General features: G+C 36.1%; 1 pseudogene; it reads right to left on the bottom strand.

The window, feature by feature from the left end:
- Positions 1 to 15141, bottom strand: part of LOC149555224 (uncharacterized) — a 34145-nt pseudogene extending 19004 nt beyond the window's left edge.
- Positions 15142 to 17359: the final 2218 nt, after the last annotated feature.

Raw genomic sequence — 17359 nt, forward strand, 5'->3', positions numbered from 1 at the left:
AAAACAAGTTGTATGTGTGTTGACATAAAAAAGTTTACCCATCTCAAAACATCTTTGACTTATCTGAATTTGAGGATATGCAATTAAATATTGCAAAAAATTGTGTTTGGGTTGAGTCCAAAAAATGTTTCGCATGTGGGTCGTGATTTTGGCTGCCAATCCTCCTTCTTAGAACATCTCTTTGATTAGGGGAAACACATGTGTTATTTTTCCAAAAAAAATTGATCAATGATTTCAAAGCTTCACTAATTTTTTTATCCTTTCATGGTAGTCTACCGTTAAATGTCCATAATTCATTTTTTGTTGGATCTTCCAATCTCTCACGCCTTAGCATGGCTCTCCTTAGAGTACCTCTACCAATTTTCAATGTTTTTCTTGTCTTTCTCATGAGTCAAGCTTTCTTCATTTGGGTACTTACTATTGTTGATGTAAGTGCTCATCTTTTGATATTATTATCTTTGGTGTGTGATTTAGAACCCACTTTGTCACAAGCACTCATTAGATTCGTTACAATGTTTTTTTTATTTGAATCGTCCATCATTCTTAGGCCAAGAATCTTCATGATAGGCCCAAATTTCAAATTCCTTATCATTTGAACAAATAATTGGAATTGACCTATAATATTTAATTCTTCAAAGAATAATCTCCACATACGATTAACTTTTCTTTGACAAGTATGCTAGCTAATCTTGTCAAGCATTGACTTCAAAATATTAGTATCAATATCAATCAAATATTTTGGTCTTCTAAAAAAAATTCTAGAAGGTGTTATAATCTCTTCCATTCCCTCAATATTTTGAACATCAACATAAGGTTGAGTGTTTTGTATACCTTGAACTGAAGATGATATGTCTTGGCAATATGATGTAAAAGATGGAATATCACCTACTTGATATGTTGATGTTGTGCCTTCAACATGACGTGATGGAGTGTGTACATCATTAGATCTATAAATTAGTGTCTCTTCAACATGAGAGGATGATATGACTCCAACATTGGAAGGTGGTGTAGCTTCACAATTCAATTGTCTTCTTGAGCGTATCAGTCTCATTCATTATCTTTGTCTTTCCAGTTCTTCCTCTTTGTTTCTTTGTATCACTAATTCCTAATCCTCTTTGAAAGTCAATTCTTCATTATTGGTTTGCAATTTTCTTTGTTCACATAGTAGTTTTATTTTATCTCTTTTAATTTCCAAATCTCTCTCCCTATCTTCATTTGTTTGAGTTTTTAGTTTCTTCCTTGGCATGATGACGATTTCTACATGTCAAATTATTCAAACATTTGAATTACTTACAATTTGTAAATTACAAATCATTGAAATGCATATAAAAATTACAATTATTTCAATGAATACACAATATATATCAAACAACTTGCCAAATTTCTAACCATTTCCAAATAAATATTCATTCAAACATACAAATTTCAATGAATTCACTATATATTAAACAACATGTCAAATTATAATCAAATTTGTCTCTATATATCAACAAACAATATTTAAAAAGAATTGCACTAACATTTTCTATAGAAAGAATATTCAAAAAGCCTTCAAATAGCGTATCCAATGATTGAATTTGGTGCTTGCTAGCTTCAAAAAATCTTCAAATAGTGTTTACTAACTTCCAACAGCTTGAAACCCATGTTTTATGTTGGAACACTAGAATGCACAATAGAAAAAAAGTAGAGAATGGATGAAATCAAACCCAAACTTGCTTTGTGACCATTTTTGGGCGATTTGACATAGTGCATATGCACTATAGCATGTACACAATATAGTGCATACATACTATCTTAAAAAACATCACTCCCTATCCCACCATCCCCCATCCCCTACTCTCTCTCTCCTCTCCCATCCCCTACTCTCTCTCTCACTCTCCCTCTCCTACTCTCTCTCCCATCACCTACTCTCTCTGACTCTCCCTTTCCTACTCCCTCTCCCATCGCCTACTCTCTCTCACTCTCTCTCCCATCCCCTACTCTCTCACTCTCTATCCTCTTCCATCCCCTACTCTCTCTCTCTCTCTCTCTCTCTCTCTCTCTCTCTCCTCTCCCATCCCCTACTATCTCTCTCACTCTCCCTCCTCTTCCATCCCCTACTCTCTCTCTCCTTCTCTCACTGCCTACTCTTTCTCACCCTCTCTCCTCTCCCATCCCCTACTCTCTTTGCCTCACACACTACCATCCCCCCCTCTCTCTCCCATCCTCTAGTCTCTCTCTCTCACTCTCCCTCTCCCACCTCCTATTTTATCTCTCTCTGTCTCCCATCACCTACTCTCTCTCACCCTCTCTCCTCTCCCATCCCCTACTCTCTAGATCTCTAACACACTCCCATCCCCCCTCTCTCTCCCTCTCCCACTACCTACTCTCTCTCTCTCTCTCTCTCTCTCTCTCTCTCTCTCTCTCTACTCTCTCTCCCATCCCCTACTCTCACTCTCTCTCCCATCCCCCTACTCTCACTCTCTCTCTCTCCCATCTTGTTCTCTCTCTTTTCCACCCCTTACTCTCTCACTCTCTCACACTGCCTCCCATCCCCTACTCTCTCTCTTACACACACTCCCATCCCCCCTCTCTCTCCCTCTCCCACTGCCTACTATCTCTTTCACCATCTCTCTCCCTCTCTACTATCTCTCTCTCTACCATCCCCTACTCTCACTCTCTCTCCCACCCCCTACTCTATCACACTCTCTCCCATCCCCTACTCTTACTCTCTCTCTCCCATCTCGTTCGCTCTCTCTATGCCACCTCCAACTCTCTCACTCTCTCTCACACTCTCTCCCATACCCTTCTCTCTATTACACAAACTCCCATCCCCCTCTTTCTCTCTCTCCCACTCCCTCTCCTACCACCTAGTCTCTCTCTCCTATCTACTACTCTCTCTCTCTCTCTCTCTCTCTCTCTCTCGCTCTCGAGCTACTCTCTCTCCCTTGTCTCCCATCCCCTAAACTCTCTCTTTATAGATACACTCTCCCATCCCCCACTCTCTCTCTTCTCCCATCCCCTACTCTCTTGATCTCTCACACACACTCCCATCCCCCCTCTCTCTCTCCCTCGCCCACTCCTCCTCCTCCCACTACTTACTATCTCTCTTTCTAACTCTCTCCCTCCCTCTCTACTCTCTCTCCCATCCCCTAATCTTACTCTCTCTCTCATCCCCAACTCTCTCTCACACTCTCTTCCATCCCCTACTCTCACTCTCTCTCTCTCTCCCGTCCCATACTCTCTCTTTCTGCCCCCCCCCCACTCTCTCTCAAACTCTCAAACTCTCACACTCTCTCCCATCCCCTACTCTCTCTCTCTCTCTTACACACATTCTCATTCCCCCCCTCACTCTCTCCCCCTCTCCCACTCTCTCTCCCACTACCTACTCTCTCTCTCTCCCCTCTCCCATCCCCTACTCTCTCTCTTTCACAGGCACACACTCTCCTATCCCCCCTCTCTTTCTTCTCTCCCATCCCCTACTCTCTAGATCTATCACACACACTCTCATCTCTCTCTCTCTCTCTCTCTCTCTCTCTCCCACTCCCTCTCCCAATGCCTAATATCCATCTCTCTCAAGTTCTCTCTCTCCCATCACTTACTCTCACTCTCTCTATCCCATCCCCTACTCTCTCTCTCTCTCACACCCTATCCCATCCCCTACTTTCTCTCTCTTACAGACATTCCCATTCTCCCTCTCTCTCCCTCTCCCATGCCCTCTCCCAATGCCTACTCTCTCTCCCCCATCCCGTACTCTCTCTCTTCCCTCTCCCATCCTCTACTCTCTCTCTTTCACAAACACACACTCCCATCGCCCCTCTCTCTCTCCTCTCCCATCCCCCCCGCTCTCTCTCTCCCACTCCCTCTCCCACCACCTACTATCTCTCTCTCAAGTACTCTCTCTCCCTCTCTACTCTCTCTCCCATCCCCTACTCTCACTCTCTCTCTCCCCCCCATCTTGTAGAAGCCCTCTCTACCATCCCCTCCTCTCTCTCACACTCACACTCTCTCCCATCCCCTCCTCTATCTCTCTGACACACATTCCCATTCCCCCCCTCTCTCTCTCTCTCCCACTCCCTCTCCCACCGCCTACTCTCTCCCCCATCCCCTACTCTCTCTCTCCCCTCTCTCTCCCTCCAACTCCCTCTCTCATCACATACTAGCTCTCTCTCACTCTCTTCCTCTCTACTCTTTCTCCCATCCCCTACTCTCACTCTCTCTCTACCACCCCTACTCTCTCTCTCACTCTTACACTCTCTCCCATCCCCTACTCTCTCTTACACACACTCCCATCCCCCCTCTCTCTCCCTCTCCCACTTCCTCACCCACTGCCTTCTCTCTTTCTCTCCCATCCCCTACTCTCCCTCTATCTCTCTCTCCCTTCTCCCATTCCCTACTCTCTCTCTTTCACACACACACCCATCCCCCCCTCTCTCCCCTCCCATCCCCTACTCTATCTCTCACTCGCTCTCCCTCTCCCACTCCCTCTCCCACCACCTACTCTCCTTCTCACTCTCACTCTCACTCTAACTCTCTCCCTTTCTACTCTCTCTCTACCACCCCCTACTCTCTCTCACATGTTCACACTCTCTCCCATCATCTGCTCTCTCTCTCTCTCTCTCTCTCTCTCTCTCTCTCTCTCTTTTCCTCACACACACACACACACATTTCCATTCCCCCCTCTCTCCCCCTCTCCAACTCCCTCTCCCACCACCTACTCTCTCTCTCCCCTCCCTTACTCTCTCTCGAGCTACTCTCTCTCTCCCCCCTCTCCCATTCCCTACTCTCCCTCTTTCACACACAAGTACTCCCACCCTCCTCTCTCTTGCTCTCCCTCTCCCACTCTATCTCCCATCGCCTACACACACACACACACTCTCTCTCTCTCTCTCTCATCCCATCCCCTACTCTCAATCTCTCTCTCCCATCTTGTACTCTCTCTCTACCACCCTTACTCTCTCTCACACTTCCTCTCTCCCATCCCCTACTCTCTTTCTCTCCCCTCTCTTATTTCATACTCTCTCTCTTTCACACACACCACACACTCTCATCCCCCGTCTCTCTCCTCTCTCATCCCCTACTCTCTAGATCTCACACACACACACACACACACACACACTCCCATCCCCCCTCTCCCTCTCCCACTCGCTCTTTTAGTGCCTACTATCTCTCTCTTACTCTCTCCCTCCCTGCTCTCTCCCCCATTCCCCTACTCTCTCTGTCTCTCCCCTCTCCCATACCCTACTTTCTCTATCTACCACCCCTACTCTCTCTCAAACTCTCTCTCACACACACTCCCATCCTCCTCTCTCTTACTCCCTCTCCCATTGTGTACTCTCTCTCTCTATCATCCCCTACTCTCAATCTCTCTCTATCATCCCGTACTCTCTATGTCACCCCTACTCGCTCTCTCACACTTCCTCTCTCTCCCATCCCCTACTCTCAATCTCTCTCCCATCCTGTACTCTGTCTTTTCCACCCCTACTCTCTCTCACACTTTCTCTCTCTCTCTCTCTCATCCCCCACTCTCTCTCTACCCTCTCCCATCTCCTACTCTCTCTCTCTCTCTCTCTCTCTCTCTCTCTCTCTCTCTCTCTCTCTCTCTCTCCCACACACATAGCCATCCCCTGCCCCTCTCTCTCTTAATCTTGCTTTGCATCTTTTCTTCCCTCTCTATGCACAATTTAGGTCTCAATAGTGTGTGCGCACTATAGCACACACATGCTATTGAGACTTGAATTTAAAAAGCTTTAAATAGTGCATGCACTATAGGGCATATGTGCTATTCAAAGCTTTGCATTAAACCAAGCCCAAGGCTTGGTTTTTCCTTGGAGATCCAACCCAAAGGTTTGGAGTCTATAAACTGGTCTGAGACGTGTTTTGGTGCAAGCATACAAAAAATTATTGATTTTTCTTGTGTGCCCTCCTTCAAGATTCCTCGTGGGTGACCATCGATAAGATCAGGTTAGATGATATTGCAAGTCTCTATGTTAGCTATATAACCATATAATTTAGTTTTAGTTTGAACTATTTCAAGCCTTTCATCTATAATTTCTTTTGAATTTATTCTCATTTTTTGTCAAAAACCAACATGTACAAATTGGGTTGTAGATTTTAGCTTGTTCATCAAATTTTGCAACAACATAGTTTTTTAGAAACTAGACTCCATTCTACACACTTTGAAAAAAAGAAGTTTTGATTTTAGATTAGTTTTCAATCATTTCTAGTGGGAGCACATAGATATTTCACATTTTTGGGATGTGTCTAGTTAAAAAATTCATTAAAAAAAAATATACATTATGAAATTACCCAAAAAATCTAGGATAAACTACATAGTGTTGAGTAACTTTTGACCAGAGTGATTAAAGAATTTTTTTTAAAAATTTAATTAGAGGGGCCACACTTTGTACTGTGTTATATATTTTTTAAATAAACAGTACCACTTTTTGTGGCCCACTTTTTTGAGGACCTAAAACTAAACCATTTTGGAAAAAATAATAGTTTAAAAACTAGATTCAAAGGACTACTACTTTTGTTTTTGTCATATCTTAAAATTTTGAGCATAACTATCTTCAAATTCTTGTTGAAGTTCAAAATTTGTTTATTTTAGAAAAAAGGTGCCCACTTATACCCCCCTTTTGGCACCGCAACTCAGTGCACTTACCCTTAAAGAGGATAGAATTATTTTGGGTAACAACTCAAATGGGGTCTACTTTGTTGCTTCTAGATTGTCCTCGATAACCCCTATTGAGAAAATTCTTTTTTGGGCATTATGCTAGATAATGGGTATTACTCCTAAAATTGGTATTTGCTACTAGATTATGGTGGAAAATAAAATCCTCACCCTAGATAACATTTGCAAAAGAGTTTTTTATATGGTGAAAAGATGTTTCCTTTGTTAAAACCACTAGGAATCTATCTTTCATATATTATTTGGATTTAACTATGCTTGAGAAGTCTAGAATCATTGTCTTACTAGATGGAACCTTAATTAGATTTTTCCAAGAAATGTGGACGATTATATTACTCAATGGTGTTGCCTAGCCAAGAATGAGAATGTGAAAAAAAATGTGTGGAAAAATATAACTCCGTACATCTACTGGTACTTATGAAATGACAGAAATGCCTAAGTGTTTAGAGATAGGGAAGATCCAGCTTGGGTTACTGCTACTAAAGCCATGAGGGGAATAAGGGTGAATGCAATTCAAATAAAGAACTATGAATAGTCTAGAGGGATTTAATTCCAAAGGTATCCTTCTCTTAGACTCTAGTATGAAAAGCAAGGTGTGTGTGTGTGTGTGTGTGTGTGTGTGTGTGTGTGTGTGTGTGTGTGTGTGTGTGTGTGTGAGAGAGAGAGAGAGAGAGAGAGTTGTTTGGTTAAGTCCTTTCAAAGGCTAAAATAATGATATTTTTGATGAGGCTGTGAAAGGCAACCTTGGGGAAGTAGGTTGTGAGGAGATTCTCTAGGATCCAAGTGGAAAATGTTTTAACATGGTAGCATACATGCATGGAAAACAAACCACCCACATGTATGAAGCTTGTGGGGCCCTTCAAGTGGTCACCATTGCTCAAAAAGCTAAATGTACATCACTTTGGCCTGAAGGGGGTTCAAAATATATAATTGATATTTTGAATAAGACACAACTGGACCATCAAAAATACTTTTGAAATGGTCGTCATCACCCACACATATAGGGAAGCAAAAAAAAATGTAGATTGTATTGCCAATAAAGGTGTATGTGCTGACTAGACTATTTGATGGCAAGAAGATATCATGAAAGATTGACTCATAAATATAGGTGTTATGATAGAGAGGACACATAGAGGTATTGGGAAGTTAAATAGTAATTATGAATGCTTCAAGGGGGTATACTAATAAATTTAGCATCATTAGAAAAGCTCGCATGGTGTAAGCCTGAAACATTTTCTAGCTAATAGCAATTTCTTTCCTTTAGGGTGGTCATTCTCTTCATAGTTCTAAGGGAAAAAATTCTGAAAATTGAAGAGACATGAGGAGAGATAGGGGAAGTGATCCAAAAATACAAGATCCCACTAATTTCTTTGAATCGAAGAATACCCCATAGGTCTTGGAATAACTTGCGACAGGGGGTTTAATTGTGTATAAGGGATGCCTCCATGGATTTGATCTTGAAGCTACCCTTGATTTTTCTAAAGGAATGGTAAAACTATTTGGCCATCATGTATGGTATCTCATTTCCGCTCAATACATAGTTTATTTTGGAAATTTTTGGTTTTCCAAATTAGGGGATTCAATTCTTCAAGGAAACAAAAATCACCAAGGAAGCTCTCAGTAAATTTTTGAAGGAAGTAGATGAGAAGAAAGTGCTCATCAAGATAGGAAATTTCTTTTCTAATAAGAAAATTAAACCTATTTGGTGCTTAGCTATGTTAGAGCCTATATAACCTTGGATAGTAGGAAGAAAGGTGTTCATTATTTCAATTTTGTATTTCTAAATCATTTCTAGTATGGTGATAAGATAAATTTTTCCTGCTACATTCTAAGGTCTATGCATTGTACTTTAATAAATCATAAGAAGGCTTCCCACCCTATGTTGCATGAATGCCATATCTTGCTATGTTCCAATTATTATAAGGCTCGTATCCCTTCCCCTACTCTAAAGATTAAGAAAGAAGAAAATCACAAATTGCTTATGGTTAAGGAAATGATCCCCCATTTTAAGAAAGAAAAATATTGTAATTGAAAGTGATGATGATATTCAAAGTGGGGTGGAGGAGGACTATTTGGCGTCTGAGGAGTTTAATGACAAGAAGCTCTTAGTTAATGTTTGAGAAGGAATTGAGGAGGCTATGAAGATTAGTGAAGAAGATTTTTCCCCACCAACAAAAAAACATAAAATGAAGGAGGAGACAAAGTCGACAAATTTGGCTCATATTAGATAAGCTTTAGGTGATGTTAGCCCAAGAAAGGAAATGGATGGAATAATTGAGAATATTGTTGGGTATTCTGTATCCAACTACAAGAATATCTCAACTAGGAATACTAAAATGGGTAATAAGGAGAATTTGTCAATTTTATTGGCCAATGCAGGAAAAATCAAAGTTAAAGTAGAAGCCAAATAGATGCCTGTGATTCATGAGTTCACAATGAAACAATATCTGGTGAATGAGCTACAAATGGATCTTCAAAAGGAAGTGCATAACCAAAACAAGGAAAATTTTATTGGTCGATTGGGAGAGGTTAAGAAGGCGATAAATCATAGTGACAAAAGGATTCATTTGTTGGTCAAGAAGTTGTTAAACAAGGAGCAAGAATGCATCGATCATAAAGTTGATATTACTAGAGAAGAGAAGAATGAGGACATCCAAGAGGCAAGCAAAAGGACTCATGGAAGACTCAACAAAAGAAGATGCTAAGAACATAGAGGGAGTGCAAGAGATCAATAAGATTCAGGTGGTTAAAATTATTAAAGAATTGGCTTAGGTATGCTCCTTGTTATTTTGTTGTCTTAGTTTTTTTTTTTGCTCGATGCTAGTTTTATGATGCACATTATGTTTATTGTTTTTTTACTATTTCTAGCAGAGATGCTGACAGGGACATTTAAACTTTTAATATCTTTTTTGTATTACCATTTAGGTTGCAAGACCACGTAAAACCCATTGTCGAATAAATACTATGATTATTATCAATATTTTGATTATTGTATCTTTATTTTTATTTTTAAATTCCATATATTCATATTACCATTTTCAAGAATGCTCTAGTTTTTTATATAGAATTGATTATTAAGTTCTAGAACAATATTTTGAGTTGGTGTACATATAAGATCTAGAGATATAAGATTGAAACAAGAAAATATTTAAGTAAACAAGCTTCTACTTGAGGTTCCATAGAGAAAGGTAGATGTAGAGCTATTTGATCTTTACAAAACTAAGTATCAAATCTTGCACAAAGAAAAGTGTGTGTGTGTGTGTGTGTGTGTGTGTGTGAAAGTTTCAAGATGGATATCTAAATTTTTTAAAGTTAGAGTGACTCCCAATGGGGGTTGAAACCTAAAGTGGTTGTTTAGGGTTTTTTATAAACGCATTATGTAAGATGGAGTGCTTTTATAGGCTCAAGATGACAATGAGATAAAGTTTTTCACATGATCTTAGATACTTTTCCCTCTATATTAATTAGTTTCTATACATTTAATCTATGACTCATAATATGCAAAAATATCACATTTATTTACATTATTTTGATTATTGATTTATTTACATTACAATGGTTGTCACACAAGTTGTTTATTTGATAACAACACTTGTTGATTTCATTTTCGTACATGATTTAATGTAAAAAAAATTAACAAAATTACATCAATCATTGTTAGTTTAAAGTTGTTAATACAATGGTGACTTCTCATAAATGAATCAAATGTATCGTAAGTTGCAAAAAGAAACCAATGATATGATGCCACATCATTTTTACAAGTATGGGCACTCTTAGTGCAAGTGCCACATAGCAGCATAATTCGTGATCTAGACTTGACTTGTCCAATAATATGTGTAAAAAAGTAGAATAAAAATATAATATACATTTAAATTCAATAATAGATTTTTAATCTTAAAAATATGATTAAAATTTATGATTTAAAAAAGATTGATAAAAGTTATCATGCTCATATATCATACCATAGTAAAATATCTATATTTCACAATGTAGAACACAATATAAAACTAAAAAGTTTATAAGATATTTAGAAGTTAAGAAGATGTACTAATATTTATCACATCAAATAATATCAATAATCACACAAGCTATATTTTCAAGGGAGAAGCCATATACAATAACTATTCAATTGGGATTGGCATGCAAACTTGACATGTAGACTAGGAATAGTCCAACCATTAACAATCCCATAAACATCTTGTCCTTCAACTTTGTCTTCAGTCCACGGTAGAGAGATAGCTAGGTTTAGGAGGAAAGGCCAATCCAACCATGAGCAACGACATCAACATCTTGTTCTTTATCTTTGCCTTTCGTTTGCAGTGAAGAGGTAGCCAAATTCAGGAGGAGAAGCCATTTGGAGCTAAGAACACAAGGAAGAGAAACAAGAGAGGGAAATGTACAAATAATCCAATAAGATATTTAATGTATTGGGTACAAAAAACAAACTTAAATAATATAATTTTTAAGATTCAACATAATAAAAAAATGCTATAGATCCAATTCAAGCTAAAACCATTGGTATAACACAATTCACCTCAAAATAAGAGATTTTTTTAAAAAATAATTATGAATTAAATAATGATTAGTTACAAATGGATAATATATATATTTTTAAAAAAAATATGAACTAGAAAAATAATTGCAATCTTTAATGATATGTTGAATAATGATCACTTAGAAATTGATAATATGATATAAAAATTATTGAGTAGAAAAATATACCTCATCTATAATGACATTGTCTTTTGAAATCAACATAACACATAGTTTATGTATATCCACTTTAATCTAAGAAGCACCAACATAATACCAAGCGTACATGTACCCACTTCATGTTCGAATAGGAAGAATTCATCAAACAAAATTGACTATTACCTCAACTATGCTTATGCTTTTTAAGATATACTCAAAGAACCAAATTTCAAGTTCTTTCACAAATAAAAATATATATCAACAAAGAATAAAGTTTCAAAACATACAACATATCATATTAATATGTAATTTAACAATATATCTTTACATTTGTAAGTAAACAATTTACAAAGCCTTCACAAGTACATTACTCAAAAAAGATTAAAACTATATATTAATACTTGCATAATGCTCTACTAAATAACAATTTTGGTTGATTTTCAAAGGTTAAAAAAAAACACAAAAGAATTTGTATAATTTTAATCTATTTTAAACTAAAAAATATGGAATGTAAACTATAAAATTTAAAATTTGATATTTCAAATATCATTTTTATATAATTACTATCATAATGTAAAAAATGTGTAACATATTTTATAAGTTTAAAAACTAATATAAAATTTATTAATAACAATAAATTATTAATTTTTGTTAGATAACCATAATGTATACAAAATCAACATAATCAAAATTTCAAGAACCATATTAAATAATATAAAGACATTATGAAAAAAACTTAAGGAAAGTGAGTATATGAGATTTCAATACACTCATCTTCTTTAAAGCTTTTTCTATTTGAAAATTTCTCACTCATTAAAATTTTCCTTCTCCAACAATCTGCATATCTCCATTTTCCCTATATTTCCTTATAATGCCTTAATATCATATAATATTATCTAAAAATTTGATTTATGTTAAATTTGTATACATACAGCTATCTAATAAAAATTAAAATTTATCCTTACCAATGAAAAACAAAATTTAATATAAACTTGAAAATAATAATCAATAAATGAACTACCTATTCCAAACAAAAATATTAAATGTAATCGTAAATTATGTTTATGGGCCCAATAATATAAAATATAATATTTTCAAAAACACTTTTAATTGATAAGTAAGAGATAATTTCCAATGAGTGCTAAGTGTTCCATTTATTCTCATTAGAGATGAATTTATGTTGAATCAATACTCATGAAACATGGGTCAATGAATTTGACTCAAAAATCATAGTTAAATCCTGATAGCAATATCACAACACTTTTAATTGTTAACTAATAAAACTAATTACTTATAATTATTAAAAATAAAATACTATATAGTCATTAACTACTTTTATCCCAACCTCAACTGTAAAATATAATAAACATTTTAAAAATATATATCAAAGATTTAATATAACTAAATTATAGAATCTGACATATCTCTTCACTTATATTGCTCCCTGCCAAATAAACAAACCGCTTAAGAATAAATGGATCGAGCCGTGGAAAGCATTATGGAGTATGCTACTTTGAAAAAAACATCTTCCTTCGTCTACGCTGAAAAAAAAAGAAACCCTCGGGCGCTCCAAAACAACCTGGGTCGATTTCAGCGCGGGCTATTTCATCCACCACAAAGAAAATCAACACAAAATGCAGATAAAACAAACAGCTATTGAAAACATTTTGAAAATGCATAAAATATGATAAGCCATTTTAATCAGCCAAAAAAAAGCAAATAGAAATTCTACGCGCAGAGCAGAAACACAGATATATAGATACCTGAAACGACAAGTTACATTTTATACAAATTTCTAAACCTAATTTTTGAATAAAGGACGGCAGTTCTAATAGCAATAGCAGTCAAGTAAAATAGGAATGAAAGCAGAAAATAAACTTCCTATCATTACAAACCCTAAAAACCCCACAACACGCAGGGTATTTTTGTTCTGAGAAGTTGAGCGGGCGTTGGGGTTTATATAGAGGGGAAATGGGGTCTAACCAAACCTGGGTTAACTAACCTTCAGTTTAACTCTCGACGCTCAACTCTCCTGCAAATGCACGGCATACTTCTTTAAATATACAACTTACACGTTTTGGAAATAGTACAGACGATAAGATTTGTGGGACTTGTGAATATTTTAATGGAACGGACGTGGGGACAGGGTCAGTTATCCGAGCGAAAGTAATCTGATACAAATATCTAGATTCTCACGTTTATTTTTAATAACAGTTGAAAAAGTAATTTAGTAATAATCTAATTCAATATATTATTAAATTTTAATTAGTGTTAAATAATATTCTTCATAACAATACTAATCTTATGTCTTAAATCTATAATCTTATGCATATCCCTCCCACAGAAATCTGTATATTTAATAATAATTATATATTTATAAACTTCAAAACTAAACATACATATATATATACACTTATTAGTATATTAGTATATTTCATAATATGCTAATAAGTTTGGTTTAGCTAGTTATTAACCAAATTTATTTTAACCAATTAGAATGAACTATTATTATTTTTTAAAGTTCTTAAATTATTTTCTAAAGTAATGTGTACAAATGAAAATAATGTTTTATCTTATGACAATTTGTTCCAATCTACTACTTCATTCAAATTTTCACAATGTTAAGAAAAATATTGAAATTATTTTATTTTCCACCATTACATAAATATATATATTTTTTAATATTATTTTGATATATTATTATAAAATAACTTCTAAATTCATAATATTAATACAAAATTAATGTTTTTCGGTAATAGTTTTTATTTTATTAAAACAATATTTTTTACATCATCGCAACTATGCTCTTAAAGATTAGCCTTTCCTTCACGTATGCACATTCCTTCAGAAATTCTCCTATCTATGACTTCCAAAGATTTTATATCTTTACCCCTAAATCCTAACTTCAAATTTATTTTTTTCTTATTTGACTATGTTTTACATAGAAGAAAACCAAAACAAAAAAATTTCGCCATCGCTTCTTCTATTCTTTCCCCATTTCTTCCACTTGGAGCTGACACACATCTTCTTCACATCTATGAGGCTTCTCTGCATTTTATTGAGTCTTTGCTTCTTCTGCCACAGAAAAAAAACCAGCCAAAAAACGTCACCTTGTTTCTTCCTATAGTACATCAACCATAAACTACACAAAGTGAGACAATCATAGAGCTAAGTTGCAGAAAATATTGTTGATAGCTTTCCCTTAATCAGATTCCTTGTCGGCATTTTTGTACTTGTGAAAGCCAAAAGTAAAAATTGACAAAATTCAACTCCTTTTACTATCGTCTTAACTCATCACTCCTCCACCCTTATAGGAACTTTGACTCGCACCACCCTCCCTCTCCTCACCCACACCCCCCAGGCACTCCTCCACTACCTCGGATGGGCACCAAAGAAATTTCAACTTTCCAAGTTTCCTACCTTCCTCTATGTTCTCATAGCATTCTCTATAGTCGAACCCCTTCCTTGGTCATGCCCACTCTAGTAGGGAATCAATTCCCATAGTCAAATCCACCAAAAAAAAAACTCTTCATAACCCATTCCACCTCTTCCACAAGACATGCTATCTCCAAACCCCATGTTGTTACTATCACAATGATAACAGCATTGATCTTCCAATGGCAAGAAGAGTTTTGAAATAGCTCCCCCACTGTCTCCTTCATGATATCTATCACACCTGACAATGGGCACTGAAGAAAAAATTTCAACCTCTTGTCCTGCACTGGTCCAAATAAAGCTTTTTGCTGCCTGTTTGTTTTAAAGGTAAATGTCGCTTCCATTTTTCCTACCTATTCAATCACTTTCAACTCTATAAGATTTAACTTTCAAACTGTTAGAAAGACCTTCTTAACTCTTCTATATAAAGCGTAGCGATAGTCTTCTAACTTGTAAAACATCCCATCATCACTCCCAAAAAATTATGCTTTTTCCCACTTTCACATCCTCTCATGATGCAAACATTTATTATAGATTTTCCAAATATATTCATCTTTCTTTACTGATAATCCTTTATGACGTCAATCACCTTACGATCATCTCTATGCCAAAAAACATAAAAACTAATAAATGCTTTAATCGTATTCGCCAATTCCATCCCAATGGCTACACATTTCAAAAACTAACCTTCCATCCTACATTAAACCTACCACCTATTTTGATAGTGTATTTGCTTCTTTGTTAGCTTCTCTATAGATGGGAAAATTTTGAAATTCCTCAAAGGCATTTAACTCTTCATTTATACACACTAGCAAAATTTATAAGTGTCATGCAGCAATCGAATTGTTTCTAACAGTTTGCACTATAACCATCGAATTGCCTTCTAAAATTACTATACCTCCTCCAAATATTTTCGCACATTTTATTACCAAGAGTGCAGCCTAAAACACTGCTTCGTTATTTGTTCCATGAAGTAACCTGAAAGCTCCAAAAGCCATAGTCACCCCTAAATGATCCCTAATAATGCATCATGCTCTTGATTTTTTGGGGTTTCCCTTTGATGCCCCATAAAAATTTACTTTTATCCATCCTTTTGCTAGAGCTTCCCACTTTGCACCTTCCCTCTTCTTTGCCTTAGAAGTAGATTTCCCCTTCGCGAACTATCATCCCAATTTTTATCCTAGGCCACCTTTTCTGAATAGCTCTATCATAATTCATAAACACACATTTTGACATATTTTTCCTAAACACTGTAGCATTTACAACTTATTGAATTGAATGATCTATCATTTTCAATAGCTCATCAATTGTCTCTATCAATTCCTAAAAAATCCTTCTATTCCTTTCCTTCCAGACTTCCCAAATGACCATTGAAGGGCTGACTTACCATATACATTCAAATAAATTTCTCCTTCTCCATCTTGGCTATGAAATAAAGAAAGCCTTACAAGAGGGACTCCAAGGTCCAGACCAACCTAATTTTCCCTGAAGACAGCTCCAACATTTAACTACAATTTCATAGTTCAACAACAAATGATCAACACTTTCACTTTCCTCCTCCCTTCCACACATAACACATTTTGTAGGACCCTAGAAGCCCAACTTCCTTCTTCTATCCCCTATTAGGATTCTGCCTTATATTTCTAGCCATGAGAAACTTTCTGCTTTTGGAAGTATTTCTTTACTCCAACATAAATCCCCAGCTTCAAAACACTCTTTCTCCTTATTGTCTATAATTTCATAGCCAAGTTTTACTGAAAACTTACTAGATGTAGTCGCACACCAACTTATCCTATCTTCTCTATTAATTATGCACACCTTTCTTCTATTAAAAATCTCCCTTAGAGATTGTTTCTAAGCTTTAGAGAGACGCTCCACTCTCCAATCTTTCCACTATCACCTTTTCCAAAAGATTCCCTCTATTTCCACAACATAGTTTCTAACTTTCCCGCCCCATAAATCATAAAGTTTCAATTTCAGTTCTCTGTCCACTACACCATCATCTAAAGATTTATTACCATTCCATGAGTCCTACCAAAAATTTTCCCTATTTCCATCCCCTATGACCCATGAAATATGGTCTATTATTACATGCGTACATTAAAGATTAAAGTTCCAGATTGTTGAACCTCTAATCAGATTTTGAATTGTTAAATCCTTATATTCTCATTAGAGTCTAAATATTTTGCCTTAAGGATCCTAATCCACAATTGATGTCCATCATTTTCTATTTACCATACCAACTTTTCCCCTAGGGTAGTGTTCATAGTGTTCCAATCTCTAATTTCTATTAGGATTTAACTATGTGATTTTGAGTCAAACTCATTGACACATGTTTCATAAAGTGATTCAACATGAATCCATCTCTCATGAGAATAAATGGAGCACTTAGCACTCATTGTTGAGATAATGGGTGTTGCACACATTGCATATTATTGTTATATTTTTTTTTTTATTATGTAATGTTGTGCCTAGATGGATGTGCAACATGTAAAGATTCCCATGGAATATTCTTGATGAGTTGTATTGTAACATTGTGAAAATATTTCATGTAATTATTTA

Source organism: Cupressus sempervirens, chromosome 5 (genome assembly GCF_028749045.1).
Source record: "Cupressus sempervirens isolate cs-2001-9-10 chromosome 5, ASM2874904v1, whole genome shotgun sequence".
In the NCBI taxonomy this organism is placed as follows: Eukaryota; Viridiplantae; Streptophyta; class Pinopsida; order Cupressales; family Cupressaceae; genus Cupressus; species Cupressus sempervirens.